Genomic DNA, 18739 nt, shown 5'->3' with positions numbered 1-18739 from the left:
AGAACTGTACCAAGATTGTTTTTGTAAGCAAGCCAGTCAATAATTTTTAATGAGATATAAAGAACTCCGTTTGTGTAACAACACCTTCAAGCGCTTCTGCATTTTTACATACAGGAAATCACTAATATATAAATGAGTTCTGAACAAACATGCAAGTACAAAAAGGGCTTTTGAACTGGTGCTTAGAATTGTTCTATTGGTAAAATGGCTTCAATTTGAATTACACATTTATAATTTTTTCAGAAATCAATATATAAAAAAAAACAAGTATTGCATGCAGCTCCCCTAATGGCTCAGAGTGCTAGCTGCGTGATTAGCTGAGACATACAGATCAGTTCTGAGCCAGGCATGGTAAAAGCACTGCTCAACCACATACACAACTGGTCTCAGGGTTCCAGCATTGAGAAGGGAAAAAAGCAGCCTGGCTTCTTGCTCCTAATTACTTTCCAGAGACTCTTGTTTGAAATGTGTATGCATGGACCTCAGGTGAGGACACAGTCAGGTTTAGTGGTAATGCACTCTGCACCGTCAAGAGGCATATCTGAATAATGGCCACTTGTCAATACTGGAGAGAAACGTTTCCCATACCCCAATGAGGTATTCAACAAAGGAGACAAGTGCAGAAAATTGATAAGAAATAAAATTGTGTGTATTTAAGAAATAGTCTAAATATATCAACCCTTTCAGTACTACCAAAGCACTCATGCAACAAAAAAGTGTGCAGATTTATTGTTAATCTTTGGACATAATCAGCTGTCGGGCTTTGCATGAATTATCTTCTTAAGCATGCGTAGTGTAAAATGTTAGCAGGAAAACCATTGTGTGCTCTAATGATGCCACCAGATCAAACTTGAATGTTATGAATGAACGATCTTGCATTTAGTAAGAAAAAAATGAAATCAATGCCTAAATATGGAAATCAGACAAGAAATGATGACAGAGGAGAGAACTGGGGGAAGGAAAAAGGTTTTCAAATCAAAGCACAGAACAAGGTCATTTACCAGTGCTGATTCTTCAATTAGAGCAATTCATTCCAGTCTTATTTCCCTGCTTCCTATTATAATCCTCCTTTTCAAACACTTCACCAATTCCTTTTAAATGATGTTAGTCTCCTTCTCAATGGCCACTTGTGGTAAAGCATTTCTTCTAACAATCCCCCATGTTTTTCCAATGAAATTGCTGAGCCCATGCCCCCTCGTTATGGTCTGCTAAACAGTCGCAACAATCTTTCACTATTTAGAAACATAGAAAAATAGGAGCAGGAGTCGGCCATTTGGCCCTTCCAGCCTGCTCCGCCATTCAATATGATCATGGCTGATCCTCCATCTAAATACCATATTCCCGCTCTCTCCCCATACCCCATGTTGTCTTTTGTGTCTAGAAATCTATCTATCTCCTTCTTAAATATATTTGGTGACTTGGCCTCCACAGCCTTCTGTGATAGAGAATTCCACAGGTTCACCACCCTCTGAGTGAAGAAATTTCTCCTCATCCCAGTCCTAAATGTCCTACCCCGTATCTTGAAACTGTGGCCCCTCGTTCTAGACCCCCCAGCCAGGGGAAACATCCTCCCTGCATCCAGTCTGTCTAGCCCTGTCAGAATTTTATACGTTTCAATGAGATCCCCTCTCATTCTTCTAAACTCTAGTGAATACAGGCCTAGTCGACCCAATCTCTCCTCATACGACAGTCCTGCCATCCCAGGAATCAGTCTGGTGAACCTTCGCTGCACTCGCTCTATGGCAAGTATATCCTTTCTTAGGTAAGGAGACCAAAACTGTACACAGTACTCCAGGTGTGGTCTCACCAAGGCCCTGTATAACTGTAGTAAGGCATCCTTGCTCCTGTACTCAAATCCTCTTGCAATGAAGGCCAACATACCATTTGCCTTCCTAACTGCTTGCTGCACCTGCATATTTGCTTTCAGTGACTGGTGTACAAGGACACCCAGGTCCCTTTGTACATCAACATTTCCCAATCTATCACCATTTAAATAATACTCTGCCTTTCTGTTTTTCCTACCGAAGTGGATAACTTCACATTTATCCACGTTGTACTGCATCTGCCATGTATTTGCCCACTCACTCAACTTGTCTAAATCACCTTGAAGCCTCTTTGTATCCTCCTCACAACTCACAATCCCACCTAGTTTCATGTCGTCAGCAAACTTGGAAATATTACATTTGGTTCCCTCATCCAAATCATTGATATATATTGTGAACAGCTGGGGCCCAAGCACTGATCCCTGCGGTACCCCACTACTAGTCACCGCCTGCCACCCCGAAAAAGACCCATTTATTCATGTACTCAATTTTCAATCCATGCCAATATATCACCCCCAATCCCATGTGCTTTAATTTTGCACACTAACCTCTTATGTGGGACTTTATCAAAGGCCTTCTGAAAATCCAAATACACCACATCCACTGGTTCTCCCTTCTCTATTCTACCAGTTACATCCTCAAAAAACTCCAGTAGGTTTGTCAAACACGATTTCCCTTTCATAAATCCATGTTGACTTTGTCTAATCCCATTGATATTTTCTAAGTGTCCTGTTATCACATCCTTTATAATAGACTCTAGCATTTTCCCTACTACTGATGTTAGGCTAACCAGTCTGTAGTTCCCTATTTTCTCTTTCCCTCCTTTTTTAAAGAGTGGGGTTACATTTGCCACCCTCCAATCTGCAGGAACTGTTCCATAATCTGTAGAATTTTGGAAGATGACAGCCAATGCATCCACTATTTCCATGGCTACCTCTTAGTACTCTGGGATGCAGATTATCAGGCCCTGGGGCTTTATCGGCTTTCAGTCCCATCAATTTCTCCAGCACTTTTTTTTACTAATACTAATTTCCTTTAATTCCTCCTTCTCACCAGACCCTTGGTTCCCTAAAAAACTCTTAGTCTTGAAAACCCTGATTAGAACCCCTTTAAGCTTTCTCTATTCCAGTTAAAACAAAAATTCAAATCTTTCCTCATAACTATAACCTCTCATTCCTAGTATCATTCTAGTGGATTTTCACTGTATCCTTTCCAAAGCTCAATTATCCTTCCTATAATAGGATGCTCATAACCCCAATTTGTATTTTAACATACTAAAATAGTAATAAAGCTTATCATTTCAGTGGCATTATCACTGTAATAATAGAAAAGCAATCAGAATTTCAAAATAATTCTCAGATGATTGTTTAAGGAAAAGCTGAATTTAAAAAACTAAAATATTGATAAAACGTATGTCGCATTCAGTCATACAAGGAGTAAGGATTCTAAAGTTACTAAAGGCTAGCGGCATTGTTCAATTTCAAAATGTTCTGCGACTACGAAACATGTACGTTTCTCATCAGCAGCAGCACTGCTACCTGTAGCACCAATATAACCAACAGGGAAAGTGTGGTATTTATACAGAATAATTGCACACACTAACCGCTCAAGCACATTTTTTGTAAATTCTCATCCTAAATAAACAATCTTCTAGCATTTTGTCTCAGAAATTGCAATTTGTCGGTCACTATAAACTAACAGCATTGCAAATGCTGGAAAATGGGATTAGACTGGACAGGGATTGATGGTCGGCGCAGACACGATGGGCCGAAGGGCCTCTTTCTGTGCTGTATAACTCTATGACTCTATAACCACCAATTAATGAAGCAAGCACTTCAAACTTGTGGAAAAATATAGAAGCATTTCTGAATAAAATGACGACTGCACATCACAGATTGTGGTACGTGCAAATCAGCCTCATTTGGAGGAAGGGAAGCTTTAGAACAAAAGAGAAGCTGTTGTTTTTTTTCTCTGATGGGTTAGACTCAAGTATTTGGTCAGCCACCCGTTTCCAGACAATAGTTGCAGATAACGGCTGAGGTTCACAAATGGGTAAGCAGGTGGCAAGAGCATCGTCGTTAGAGTACAGTACACATCCTCGAGTACATGATTGGAGTCGAGATGATAATTATGTACATAGCATGCCAGATAGGCATCTGTCATTTCAGGCAATGGAGTATTCTATAAATCACAAGGTAGATGCATGTAACAGACATTCACTGTGGTCAATAGCTGTAACTCAAAAGGAAACTAGCATGCTCTAATGGAGTGCTTAATACTAATTAGCTCATACAAAAAAAAGTTTCACCTACCTGGCAATAGCTTTGGAGAAAGCAGGTTTTTTTTTGTTACACAGCTATGTGCTGCTGCTTAATGCATCAGGATCTAGAAATATAAACACAGGTATTTTAATTAGAATTATTAAAAATTAGGTGTTGATAGCGATTAAATAGAATAGTTTACTGTAGGTTAACTATCATCTTGAACTCTGCAGAATGAAAAAGGAAAACTGATGTAGAAAAGCAAAGAGCTCCTGGTTTCCAGCACAATATACAACAAAAAGCTCCCGATAGCGTCTGGTGAAAAAAGTCAGTTAATAATCTCCCCGAAACAAGATATAGCTGTTATTATTAGGTCACTAGAAAAACTATACATTTTATCTTTGTGTGTTTTGTTTCTAAAAATAGCTTGTGTGAAAATTAAACATAGGACTGCAATATAAAACTGAAGTCTTTGGAGCCTGGAGACTTCTTTCAGCACGGCAGCACACGCAAATTGATTTTTAAATTATTTTCATGTTTTTGCACCACACAATCCTTAAGTTATAACAGGCTTCATCTACTGTTCATGTGGCAAAAATAACATTTCTGTCAATGGTATATTATGTATTATTCTTTCTTGCTATAACTGGTTACTGCTAGCCATTATTGCAGGCTGAAAACATACACATCTCAGACTGATATATACACCTCAAGGGCACAGCATTATTCAGGAAGGTCTTGATATTATGAGTAAATTAATTGCTGATCGATGGTTCAAGCCAGTCCATTCAAATACAAGCATGCTGTGGGGCTGTTTATAGTACATGCTTGCTTGGCAGATGTACTTGGGTGGGCAAACAGTTTTGAATCCTGTAAATAGTTGGCCATCTAATGGAGTTGAGAAATCCAGGTCCTGAATTTGTGATCGGAGGCTTCCCGTGGGGAAATGCCTCCGATCCGCGAATAAAATCTGCGCCTAGGTGGTGGCCCGGGAGGTACAGAGACTCATGGTCCTGGGCCTCTCCGGGTACCCGCGGGAAGAGGCCCACGTATCCCAGGGGGGCAGGCGGTTTGCAAGCGCCCCTGGGATCACGTGGGCCGGCCCAAAGAATGAAAGAAGGGAATCCCCATTCATGCTTATGGAGGTTCCGTATGTACGGAAAATCCTTAAGTATGAATGGGAATAACCCCAAAAATACCTCATGCTTCAAATAAATTAAAATAAAATCACATTTAAAATTAATTAAAATGGCATATAATTAAATATTTAAAACAAAAATTTAATTTTTTGAAAAATAAATTTACATGTTTTAAAGGGGCTAAAAATAAACTTACCTTATTTCACACCTTTTTAAATGTATAAATTATTGATAAAATTTTATTTTCCTGTTTTTTAAAACTCTTACGCTGGTAAAAACAGACCTTACGCCTGCTGCAGGTGTAAGAATTTCACGGGCATTCGCTGGGCAAATAGCCCGCGGATGTCTTTTTCCCGAGGATCTGTCAAGAAAATTCTTAACAGATCGCAAGTTCTGAGTTTTAGGAAGAATGTGAAGGCCTTAGAGAGGGTGCAGAAAAGATTTACAAGAATGGTTCCAGGGATGAGGGACTTCAGTTACGTGGATAGACTGGAGAAGCTGGGGTTGTTCTCCTTAGAATAGAGAAGAATGAGGAGATTTGATAGAGGTGCTCAAAATCATGAGGGGTCTAGACAGAGTAGAGAGAAACTGTTCCCACTGGCGTTTGGGTCGAGAACCAGAGGACACAGATTTAAGGTGATTGGCAGAAGAACCAAAGGCGACATGAGGGAAAAATTTTTACACAGCGAGTGATTAGGATCTGGAATGTGCAGGGCTACGGGGAAAGGGCGGGGGAGTGGGACTGGCTGAAGTGCTTTTGCAGAGAGCCGGCACGGGCTCGACGGGCTGAATGGCCTCCTTCTGTGCTGTAACCATTCTATGATTCTACACTATACTTATGCCAAAGCCCACTTCATCCACTATGTTAGTGACTACTTTTCCATTAGTTGAACAGTGATTAATACTGTGGATATAATGAGTCCCAAAGAAATAATCCAGGCTCAGTATTATGAATGTGCATGGTAAGATTAAATGGAGCTTCCCTGATTATTATTTCAAGCTATCAACGGGTAAATTCAATTGCAAAAATCACTTTTTCTGCATGGATAAACAATGTTTCGATAGAATTTCACAACAGACGGGTGAAATCATACGGTTAATAGATTTAGGTGCTGCATCTTAAGAGTGGAGCGGAAAAAGATATTTAGTTACAAGTCTGCTGTCAGGTTATATTGGCAACACAATTAAGTTTGAACATGGAGTTTTTCCACTTGCTTAATTGTGATTATTGATTGCTTTGGGGAGATTGTTAACTGCCTTTTGTCAGCCGATAAAGACAACAGTCTTCAGCTGTTGTGTATTATGCACAACACCAAGAGTTCTTTGCTATTGCACATATGGGTATTTTCCTCACCATAAGGTTCAAAATGGCGGTTTGTTAAGAGAGAGAAAATCCTTCCGCTAACCATTAAAATTCTATCATTATGCCCCAGTATGAAACCAGTCTCTGAGATGAACTGCATAAAATAAGCTTGAAAATACAATATTTTAGATGCTGAATTCCAGCTATCTAGTCTGACCCAACCTTCAGAAACTCTGGCTGCTGTTAACCAACCCTACTGAATTCTTTGTATTGAATTACTTTGCTGCCTTCCTGTTACACATTTTTCATTGGTCTGAGGTTAAGGACCTGCTGTTTTGAGTTTGAACCATTTAAAAGCATTCCTTAAAATCTAACAAACAACGGATGTGTTGTGATGTATTATCTCAATCTAATACTGCACCAACAATAAGAACACAGAGCTGCTGAATTATTGGAGGATGTGGAGACTGTTGTAATCCAGCAAGTGCACAGTAACTTTTTTACTGTCACTAAACATTTCTAATATCTGAATAAAAATAAATAAAAAAGCACTGGGAATATCTAATGCCAATTCATCAGTACTGCTCATGTTTTCACTTTTAGGAGTAACCATTGCTCATGGCTGCAAGCTGATTTATGCAGAGTCAAGACTAAAGTTATATTGCACTCAGTCTCATTGTCTCCCAACAGCAGGTCTTGAGCAGGTGGCAACAAAACCAAAGTAAACCTGTCAGACTCTCGAGCACAAAATTGTGTCTTCGTAGGCTTAGCAATTTGATAACTTTTACTTTGGTGCAGTCGCCGTCTACGTGAGGCCTGTGTGTAGAAAGCCAGTAGCACTGGCGCAAAATGAGAGCAATATAGAACCAGTTTACACATGTGTATTTAGTCATTTGATGTGCTTGCACAAATCTACAAGCAACCAAAGACAATTTGCTAATGATGATGGGGATTGGGGGGGGGGGGGGGGGGGGGGCGGGTGGTAAGTCAAATAACTGTATCCCAAGGGTAGAATTATATACCACAGTTAATTACCTGATGTACACAAAGCATGTCCAAAGTCACAATGTCTTAAAGGTTTAGACACACTGCCAATTTCTCCTGTTAATGACTCAAAACTGATGTACAAACTAATATATAATGTGTATGAAAGTAACAATTTAAGTGTGCCTATTACATTAGGCATTTTTTATATTTAAATTTTACTAACAGTAAGTAGGATGCATTTTAGAATCTGAAGGTTGAGGCCTTGTATTTGCAGAGTCAGGGAAATAATGGAGGTGGGGTTGCTGTCACTGGATCATTTCTGGGTTGCTCAGTTCCAGTTGCAAGACGTTACAACCATGAAGATTGGCTTATTCTGAATGAACAGGGTCCTACAATATCACTACTGAGAATTTAGAAATTTGTGATGGAATGAAGTTTGACACACAAGAGCCTACACAAGCCAGGAGCAGTGGTAATCACTTAAAAATAAATAAAAGTATTAAAAAATATATTTTTGAAGCCTGATTACAGTTGGGGCTAAAATGGGAAAAGTTCTCTCAGCCTCTCCTGAAAATAGTTTTGGGACCTGCAGTTTCTGAGCTGTCATTGTTCAGCTCTCAGACTTTCCTGAATTTTAAGCATTGCTATAGGTGTCAAGACACCAACCCACAGGACAGATGTATGGTATGAACAGCTTAAAACCAACAGCTGACATGTGTCTGTTCAGATTCCTGACTAAATCAATGTTTCAGTTATGAAATCACAACTCTGTACTGAATTAGTCCACCAAACACCATCAGATAAGCTCTTAGAATCATAGAACAGTACAGCACAGAAGGAGGCCATTGCATCTAAACCAACATTTTATTGAATTGGTCTCCGTTATGCTTTTTAATTACAAATATATTCAAGCCAAGTTGCAATATTCTCATTGAGATTTGCAGGTCCGTTCTAACGTAGTGTAAAATTTCAAATAACTGATAGAGATTGCTCCCTCCACTGATTGAGCTCTGACAAAACCAAAACCTGTAATTTTGTAGTGCTATACGCTATCTGGTGTATTCTGAAATGTGTGTTTGGTCTATTTGCCAATTTTAAGATGCACTTTATAAAATGATTTGTACTCTCACCAGGAGTATCAGATCATGTGGATACTTGATGGCATGCCATGCTCTCCTGTGTAGCTATGGCCAAGACACAGCAATCATTCAGTTCTATTTAAACAGGTGTGTGTCAATATAAAAGACCGGATACACGCCCTGCATACTGTACGACTTATAGATAACCACTGATTTAAATACTCTAAGAATCCTCGCTTCAAAGTAAATTTATAGAATATATAATTTTACTTAAATAAAAAGACACCAAATTCAGTCAGCAGCTATCGGTTCACATTGATCCCAACCTACGGTATAGTGTCTGAGCGTGTAGTACAATAGTTAAAATTCAGAGCAACAAATTATTCTTCAAAAAAATGACAGATTCTTATTGTATGTGCTAGAAAAAAACCTTCTAATTCTGTATTTCAGTAGATCAGATAATTCATTATCGTATCAGTTTTAATCAAAAATTCATATTGTATATTATAATTTAATAAATCATCAGGCCCGTTACAGTCCTCAACATAATATTGTTAAATGTAAATTTGAAGCAGTGATTGTATCGGTTGCAGATCCCATTAGCTATTCATACCGCAGTAATAAGTTTCTGCATCATGATTACACAAGAGATACATTTGACACTATCACAGTTAAGGTAAAATAGAATATGATCAGTTTTTCAGTCTACTGTGTGCCTTAATATGAAATCATGTAACACTGAAGCATTTACCAGTAATAGGAAATGTTGATAAATAAATAATCACCAGGCAGAAACAACCCTTTTTCAAATGTTCATTTTTAAAGCATGCATATCTAAATATGGAAATGTTTTGTACACTCCTCTGATTTGAAGAATGTCATTAATGTTTCCCAAGAAATCATAACCCAATTTGGGGACTGGGTGACAGTGTAGGTTTGCAGAATATATTTTCCATTTCCATGACCTGGGTCCAAATTCAGCCTAGGCTAATGGAATTTAAGACCCTCTCCTCTCTCTGATGGCAAGGATGCTATATTATTCAGCTGGTTAAGACAGTGAGTACTTGAACCATACAGAGCAGAAAGGAACTAGATTCAAATCACGGATTTGCACGGAGTTAGGTAACATCAGCAGGAGTCCAGTAATCGTCTTCTATGTCCTTGGGGTAGGAAATGGGATTGGGGGAAAATTGCCACGGTTCCCATTCTTGATTGCTGTCCAAAGACGCGGGCAGGAAATGTGGACTTTGGGCGAGGACAAGATTTGGGTTAGGCCATAATACTCCTGGGATCGACTAGCCTGCTAACATCCACCGTTTAGGTTCACAAGAAGAATGCGGATCTGGATAATACTAGCGGGCGTCTGGTGCCTTTGGAACTATATCTCATCAAGAAGAGAATACCCTAGGAAGGAGGAGGAAAAAGGAGAAAAAAATTCTGTGGACAGAGGAGAATAGAATAAAAATCATTTTGGCCAGTCTCAGCCCAGCTTCTAGTGAGTGTGGTCCCACAGCACAAATTGGTGCAAATTTGTCAATCTCACTCAAAGGTCACAGGATGGACTTTGGGGCAGTAGTAGATACGCTTCTAATATTGGGGCTATAGCACAGTTAACACAGAATAGATGAAAACTTTGTTCTAAATGTAATTTGTGCTATATACTTGACCCGGCGGTACTTGATGCTGACAGTAGGAAAACACAGTGCTGACATGCCTCACCTTGATGAACACACACACACACACGCACGTGAGAGAGAAAAACACATGATTATTTTTATACGTCTCCCGGATACTTCACTAGAAATGTGTTCCAATCAACTTTACATCATGTATTGTGTGCTGGGTATTTTTATAAGCTATGTTTTGCCCTTTTTCTACATCAGCTATTTCTGCCAAACAAAACTTCTTCAACCTAATCGTGTATTTTTGCATAGAATTTAAAAAATGGTAACCCTTCAGTCATGTTGCCAATCAGGTTTAGTAACTGGCTCTTCACCAGTTGGTGTAGCAGCTCAGTGTTTGCTTGCAATAGAAGCAGTTGCTTGCACAGTGTAAAAAAAAGTTTAGAAAAATAAAACAAAAACATTCATGACTGATCGATTCGGCAAGTGGCAGGCCATGTGTTTCTGAGTAAGGATCATTTGAGGAGAGTTCTACACTGTAGTTTTATAGAGCCAAAATAATGGAGACACAATTTTAGCAAAAAACACACCTGTTGTACAATAATCATCTGCCTCACTGAATCCATTTGAAACGCTTGGACTTTTACACGGTCTACTGCACTTATATATTAAGTGCATCACAGTTACAGCCTGCTCACTGGATAATTAATGTTTGCCAAAGCTACAATTCTTGCCAATTCTCATCAAAGCTTAAATTCCCCCAATTAATTTATATTCCTATAATTCAGGAAAAATGTGGGCCATTTTGATTTAATATGTGGATTTGCTGTCTGAATCCTTCTTAGACATTTATAACTGCTATTACTAATCTCCCATGGCACTGCTCATGGATTTATATAGATTGGCCTCTTGCCTCTTCCCACTAACACTAGTGGGTATAATCAGGAGTGGAATCCTTGCTCTACACCAGTTTACTCTCTCTCTCTCAATCGGTTTTTCTCCTGCGGTTTTCTCTTGTGCTGATGCGCACAATACTTATCCCACTTCAATGATACTTTAATTTATATACTTTAATTTATATACTGTAACTCCTTCTCTCCATTTCACAGCTGTCATGATTCGATTTGCTGTATATTTGCACATCTGGCCAAACTGCTATCCGGCACTGCTTTCTGTTTGCTTTCCTCAACTATGCGCTTGGAAATTAAGCTAGTAGGCAATTCAATTAGACCTACAATGTACTCCTCGCTATTTTTGTCAGCAAACTCCTTGCTTTATTTAATTGGTTTGCATTAAGAAATAACTTGAAGACACACAGTCCAACTTGGCTGCTTTGTATGGTTTTGTGGGCTTTAAATAGGCCTGATGTGTTATGTAGTTAGCATGGACCAATTCGGAGATCTGGTTGGTCCCGACTAAACAAGTGACACCACACACCAGAACCCAGCACTGGTCTATGTTAATCATGAACATAACAGACCAATTAACAGACAATAGTACAGCATTACTCTCCAAATTGTTACAGTGCTACTTTCCGCAATATTAGTTAAGCTCTTTAACATTACTGTTACACTCTGCTCATTATATTAGTGTTATCCTCTACTCACTACAATAACATTACTGTTACACTCTGCTCATTATATTAGTGTTATCCTCTACTCACTACAATAACATTACTGTTACACTCTGCTCATTATATTAGTGTTATCCTCTACTCACTACAATAACATTACTGTTACACTCTGCTCATTATATTAGTGTTATCCTCTACTCACTACAATAACATTACTGTTACACTCTGCTCATTATATTAGTGTTATCCTCTACTCACTACAATAACATTACTGTTACACTCTGCTCATTATATTAGTGTTATCCTCTACTCACTACAATAACATTACTGTTACACTCTGCTCATTATATTAGTGTTATCCTCTACTCACTACAATAACATTACTCGCTGCAATAATGTAGAGTAACACCAATATAAACATTACTTTCTATAATTAGTATTACTCTATATTGTTACTTTCCACAACAGCATTCTATGCTCATCTCTACAATACTAGTGCTTTATTTTCATTCATATGTAAAACTTAATGTTGATTAAAAAGAAAAATTATAAAATTACTTTAGAATATTCTATATTTGTAGCAGTATAAATATCATACTCTAAACTCTAAATAAATAGCCGTAGCACTGAAACATGCACATTTTAATTTTTTTTGTATTATCTACTAAAATGTATTCTCTTGTTATGTGTATGAAACTATAAAATTAGCAACACCCTTAAATGAAAACAGGCTGTTTTTAGAATGTAGTGAAACTTGTGTGCAGTTTCAAATTAATGAAGTTCAGATAGCAAATATAAATTTAAGTCCCAGGCATTGAGATTCTACTCCTGGCTCCTATTTTTCTATGTTTCTATTCGTGGACCATCATTTTATAATCAGTAAACGTTAGTTAAAAATAAAAATGGCTATCGTCCTGTAAAATGAAGAAGTAAAAGTCAACTGTACAAACTATAGACAACCGTCACCTACAAATGGATTTTACCTTTTGACGAGTCGGTGTAGCAGCTAAAATTCAAATAACTCTGGCTGAAATCTGCAAATAAAAAAAACAAAATGATTAACTTTACTCAGTTAATCCCAGCTGTGGGAATTTTCAACAGCACCCTGTGCAAAATGCACAGACCGTGTGTGATTTATGAACACTTCCATTTGGAAATTTTATTTTCCTGCAACTCAGTTATCGAGTAACATGGCATAATTAAAACAAAAAAACATATTTTAAAGAGATCGTTTAACTTTTGAAGTGAATAGAGTTCCAAACACAACGGTACCCTTAAATAGATCAAACTGAAGAGTCCTTCAGAAGAGCTGGTTGCTCAGTAGGACTAATTACAGGCATATCCTAAAGGACAATTCTTTCATTATTTCAGTCTAACATGAACTGTAGCTCAATGTGCAAAGAAACCACACCAATTTTATGAGCATTTTGTAGTTTAAAGAATTCCATTCTGAGGATGCATTCCAAATCGAGTGCAACATGCATAAATGTTGGCAGTTGACAATAACAGACTACTTCGTCATGTGACATGTACTGTACCTTTATTGAATCATTATTCATGTGACGTACTGTACCTTTATTGAATCATTACTCACAGGTGTGAAGAGAATTGTGGAACTAAGTAAAATGATTATCTCCTGGGTTTCAAAAACAGTCCATAGTGTAAGTAACTCCCATTAGTTTTAGATATGTCACTTAAATTCTCACTTTAGTTTGCTGCTGTAAATTTTTGGTTGTTGTACCCAATATATATTTTTTAAACTGAGTACGCACATACTTTTAAAGTTATGAAAGTATATAGTACTGCAGGATATCACACTAGTGATAGTGTGTTGCTCTTGAATTTATTTTCAAAATGTGTTTTCCTGTTGATGCCTGAGCCAATAATAATTAAAGAGTGCCAAATGGCAGTGACAGAAGTCATCATTATGTGGCCCACACAACCAGCACAAAGAACTGAAGATCAGGGGGAAGATCAGCAGCACTGGTGATAGTATTAGACTGCCAATTAAAAGAGTCACAAGTAGAAACCCAAGCTCTGGCTGCCATTTGAGTTTCCCTACCTTCACCAGGCGAATTTCATCAGCTCTCAGCTTGATGATCGTCGGCAAACTATAAATCCAACCTAGCCCAATCCCGTCCGCACTCCATGTGTACGCTTTCAAGTAGGGGTGACTGGGCAGCGAACAGGAATTCAAACACTGGATGATTAATCTCCACCATAGCCCAGGAACCACAAGGTTAATTGTAATGTCCCCATCAGTGGTGAAGCCGAGATCCACAAACTCAGCACAATGTTCACACTTTGGCACCTTCCTGATCGGTATAGCTGAGTATTACAAAATGTGATATACTTCCCGTGCCATTAATCACCACTAACCTCTGCTCCCCCCCAATCCTTCCTTTACATTGTAATAAAGGAATTCAGATTAAAAGGAAGGTAGAAAGCAATTTTCCACAGTGTTTCCGTTAAGCTGCACAGCTGTCTGGAGGTCCTGCGTAGCTGGCTCACCGGCTTTTAAATGGAAAAAAAAACTTGCATGCGTGGAAATTTGAATTGTCCGCGCACCCCCCAAAAAATGAAAGGGAACATTGGCTGGGACCACTGTTATTCATAAATTACATTAATGGTTTGGACTTTAAGAACAAGCAAATCAATATCAAAATTTGCAGATGATACCAAACTGGGAGATATAGCGAACACTGAGGTAGAATGCAACATAATACAAGAAGATATTAGAAAACTTGCAGATTGGGCAGGTAAGTGGCAAATGAACTTTAACAGAGATAAATGTGAGGTGATGCACTTTGATAGGAAAAATAGAAACAGCACCTACATGTTAGAAAATAAGAAACTGAATGGGATAGAAGAGCAAAGGGTCTAAGGATACAGGTGAACAAATCATTAAAAGCAGCATTGCAGGTCAGCAAAGCAATTCAAAATGCTAACAAAGCACTGAGATTTAATTCTAGAGGTATAGAATTCAAAAGTATTGAAGTTATGTTAAACATGTATAGGACCCTGGTCAGAGTACTGTGCACAGTTCTGTTCTCCCTGTTATAAAAAGGACATAGAAGCACTGCAGAAAGTGCAAAAAATATTTACAAGGATGGCACCAGAAACAGAGGACATCTTCTGCCCGGAGGTGGGTTCGCTCTTCAGCGGGTCCCGCTCCTGGTTGCAGCCACTCGCCGTTAAGGATTTTCCCTAGATTGGCCTCATTAAGGCCGATGTGCGCGCTAGCCGGCCCAATCGGTGGGTGCGGGTCGGCTGCTTGCGCTTGATGACGCGCTAGGAGCCTGGATATTTAAGGGGGCCATGTCCCCTTTGATTTTCGCTTGCTTTCTTCTGCTTCCGAATGCTGGTAGCTGCAGGCATGGCAGCTCAACGGTCCAAGGCTGCTCCATGTTTTAATGGCGACTCCCTCCATGCTCTTGTGGAGGGAGTAAGAGGACAAAAGGAGGTCCTCTTCCCTTCCGATGGATGGAGGAAGCCTCCTCAGCACACAAAGGCAGCCTGGCTACAAATTGCTGAGGAGGTAAGTGCAAGGTCTGTGTGCTCATGCATCTGGGTGAAGTGCAGAAAAAGGTTCAATGATCTGATGCGTTCAGCAAGAGTGACTTTAACATCACAGTTACCTTCAATCTGCTTCCGATCTCTTCTCATCCCCATCACTCGTCGTTCAGCGCCATTCACAACTCCTCAGATAATGATGCAGTCCATGCCCGCATGCAACAAGACCTGGATGACATTCAGGCTTGGGCTGATAAGTGGCAAGTAACATTCTCGCCACAGAAGTGCCAGCCAATGACTATCTCCAACAAACAAGAGTCTAACCACCTCCCCATGACATTTAATAGCATTACCATCGCCGAATACCCCACCATCAACATCCTGGGGGGTCATCATTGACCGGAAACTTAACTGGACCAGCCACTTAAATACTGTGGCAGCAAGAGCAGGTCAGCAGCTGGGTATTCTGCGGCGAGTGTCTTACCTCCTGACTCCCCAAAGCCTTTCCACCATCTACAAGGCACAAGTAAGGAGTGTGATGGAATACTCTCCACTTGCCTGGATGAGTGCAGCTCCAACAACACTTAAGAAGCTCGACACCATTCAGGACAAAGCAGCCCGCTTGATTGGCACCCCATCCACCACCTTAAACATTCACTTCCTCCATCACCGGTGCACCGTGGCTGCAGTGTGTACCATCTACAAGATGCACTGCAGCAACTCACCAAGGTTTCTTCGGCAGCACCTCCCAAACCCGCGACCTCTTCCACCTAGAAGGACAAGGGCAGCAGGCGCATGGGAACACCACCACCTCCAAGTTCCCTTCCAAGTCACACACCATCCTGACTTAGAAGTATATCGCCGATACTTCATCGTCGCTGGGTCAAAATCCTGGAAGTCCTTACCTAACAGCGCTGTGGGAGTACCTTCATCACACGGACTGCAGCGGTTCAAGGCAGCAGCTCACCGCCACCTTCTCAAAGGCAATTAGGGATGGGCAATAAATGCTGGCCTTGCCAGCGACGCCCGCATCCCAAAAGCGAATAAAATGTTTGTTTTTTTTTAAAAATCACTCTGCATTGACAACCTAATCCTGCACATCCCAACTGACCCTAACATCCCTTGCACCCTCACCCATCCCTCTCTCTCTATGTATAGAATCACTTCACCGTCCTACTATGCACCCCTCACACGCGATCTCACTGTTATGCAATAACAACTAACAATGCACAGGGAGGGACGTTGGATGGTTTCTTAGAGCAACACGTTGAGGAACCAATCAAGGAGTAGGCTATTTTAGATCTGGTAATGTGTAATGAGACAGGATTAATTAATGATCTGTGTCTGAAATCACTGAATATATTTAAGGAGACAGGTAGATTTCCAGACTAGGCCTGTATTCACTAGAGTTTAGAAGAATGAGAGGGGATCTCATTGAAATGGATAAAATTCTGACAGGGCTAGACAGACTGGATGCAGGGAGGGTGTTTCCCCATGGCTGGGGGGTTTAGAACGAGGGGTCACAGTCTCAGGATACGGGGTAGGACATTTAGGACTGAGATGAGGAGAAATTTCTTCACTCAGAGGGTGGTGAACCTGTGGAATTCTCTGCCACAGAAGGCTGTGGAGGCCAAGTCACTGAATATATTTAAGAAGGAGATAACAATAGATTTCTGGGCACAAAAGGCATCAAGGGGTATGGGGAGAGAGCGGGAATATGGTAATGAGAGAGAGGATCAGCCATGATCATATTGAATTTCATGGCGGAGCAGGCTCAAAGGGCCGAATGGCCTACTCCTGCTCCTATTTTTCTATGTTTCTATGTACTTGATGGCTTGCATTCTAGAGTCTTAAAAGAAGTGGCTGCAGAGATAGTGGATGCATTGGTTGTAATCTGCCAAAATTCCCTGGATTCTGGAGGTCCCAGCGGATTGGAATACCGCAAATGTAACGCCACTATTCAAGAAAGCAGGGAGACAGAAAGCTGGAAACTATAGGCCAGTTAGCCTAACATCTGTCATTGGGAAAATGCTGGAATCCATTATTAAGTAGGTAATAGCAGGACATTTAGAAAATCATAAGACAATCAAGCAGAGTCAACATGGTTTTATAAAATGGAAATCGTGTTTGAAAATTTGCTGGAGTTCTTTGAGGATGTAACAAACAGGGTGGATGAAGGGGAACCAGTAGATGTAGTGTATTTGGATTTCCAGAAGGCATTCGATAAGGTGCCACATAAAAGGTTACTGCACAAGATAAGGGCGCACAGGGTTGGGGGTAATATACTGGCATGGATAGGGGATTGGCTAACTAACAGGAAAGAGAGTCGGGATAAATGGGTCATTTTCGGGCTGGCAATCAGTAACTAGTGGGGTGCCACAGGAATCAGTGCTGGGGCCTCAACTATTTACAATCTATATTAATGACTTGGATGAAGGGACCGAGTGTACTGTAACCAAATTTGCTGATGATACAAAGATAGGTGGGTTAGCAAGTTGTGAAGAGGACACAAAGGGCTGGATTTTGATTCTGGAGGTGTGACTACAACTTTCGGGGTTGTAGTCCCGCCTCCATCGAGTTGTGGCCAACCCACGCGATTTTCACTTGATTGACCCCAGCGGGCTTAGCAGGCCAATTAAGGGCTACCCAGCAACAGGTGACGTCACAGATTGACATTTCATCTGTCAAGAGCAATTGACAGATGAAATATCAGCATTTGACAGCTCTTTGAAGCTGTCAAACACTGACAATCTGTACACTAAATTAATTCCTTCCACTCAGGCCGATTTAGAGATCTCTCCAGAACAGAAAGCTGAATGCTGCAATTTTTGACAGCTCGCGGCCTTTCTGCTTTCTATGCCGGTGAGATGAGGGACTCCAGAGACCTGAAGGAAGGAAGGCTGCAAAGGTAAGTAAAACTTCTTTAAACACTTTACACACACCAAACACACCTACCTCTTCACTCATGCACCCATCACACACCTGAACACCGGACATCTCAAACCCTCCAAGTCCTTCAGCTCGACAGCCCGCCTCGCTAACTTGGCGTGGTTTGGAGCCGTCGGGAATCCTACACTTCAGGAATAAAAATAGGGATTAGGCTAAAAACTGCCTGTTAACTACCTGTTAACAGGCAGTTAATTGGCACTAATTCCCTTCCCGCCTCGGGGAGGCGGCTCCCAGCACAGGTCGGGTATCCGCCTCCTTTGAAACTGGCATGGAGGCGGGTTGGGGATGGGATGGGTTCGTGCCCCCCGATTGAGATTTTAACCCCCCACACGCCTCCAATCCCGCCTCCACGGCCCAATGAAAATCCTACCCAAAGAGTCTACAAAGGGATATAGAGAAGTTAAGTGAGTGGGCAAAAATTTGGCAGATGGAGTATAATTTGGGAAAATGTGGAGGTTATCCACTTTGGAAGAATGAAAAAGCAAATTAT

The 18739-nt window shown here is 40.3% G+C and overlaps 1 protein-coding gene across 7 annotated transcripts in view; it reads right to left on the bottom strand.

Annotated features, from left to right (window-relative positions):
• The window catches only part of fam49a (family with sequence similarity 49 member A), a 299323-nt gene that overhangs the window by 83022 nt on the left and 197562 nt on the right, over positions 1 to 18739 (bottom strand). For all 7 annotated transcript variants that reach the window (XM_085996280.1, XM_085996282.1, XM_085996284.1 and 4 more), the window contains exons 2-3: positions 12771 to 12821; positions 4136 to 4208 (exon numbers count right to left, since the gene is read on the bottom strand). The gene's annotated coding sequence lies outside the window, so the exon portion shown is untranslated. The remainder of the gene's footprint in view (positions 1 to 4135; positions 4209 to 12770; positions 12822 to 18739) is intronic.

The sequence above is a fragment of the Somniosus microcephalus genome, chromosome 9 (assembly GCF_052327205.1).
Source record: "Somniosus microcephalus isolate GS21.2 chromosome 9, FLI_Smic_1.0, whole genome shotgun sequence".
Classification (NCBI taxonomy): Eukaryota; Metazoa; Chordata; class Chondrichthyes; order Squaliformes; family Somniosidae; genus Somniosus; species Somniosus microcephalus.
Note: the sequence above shows the minus strand (reverse complement) of the source record. Positions and strands in the feature narration are given on the sequence as shown.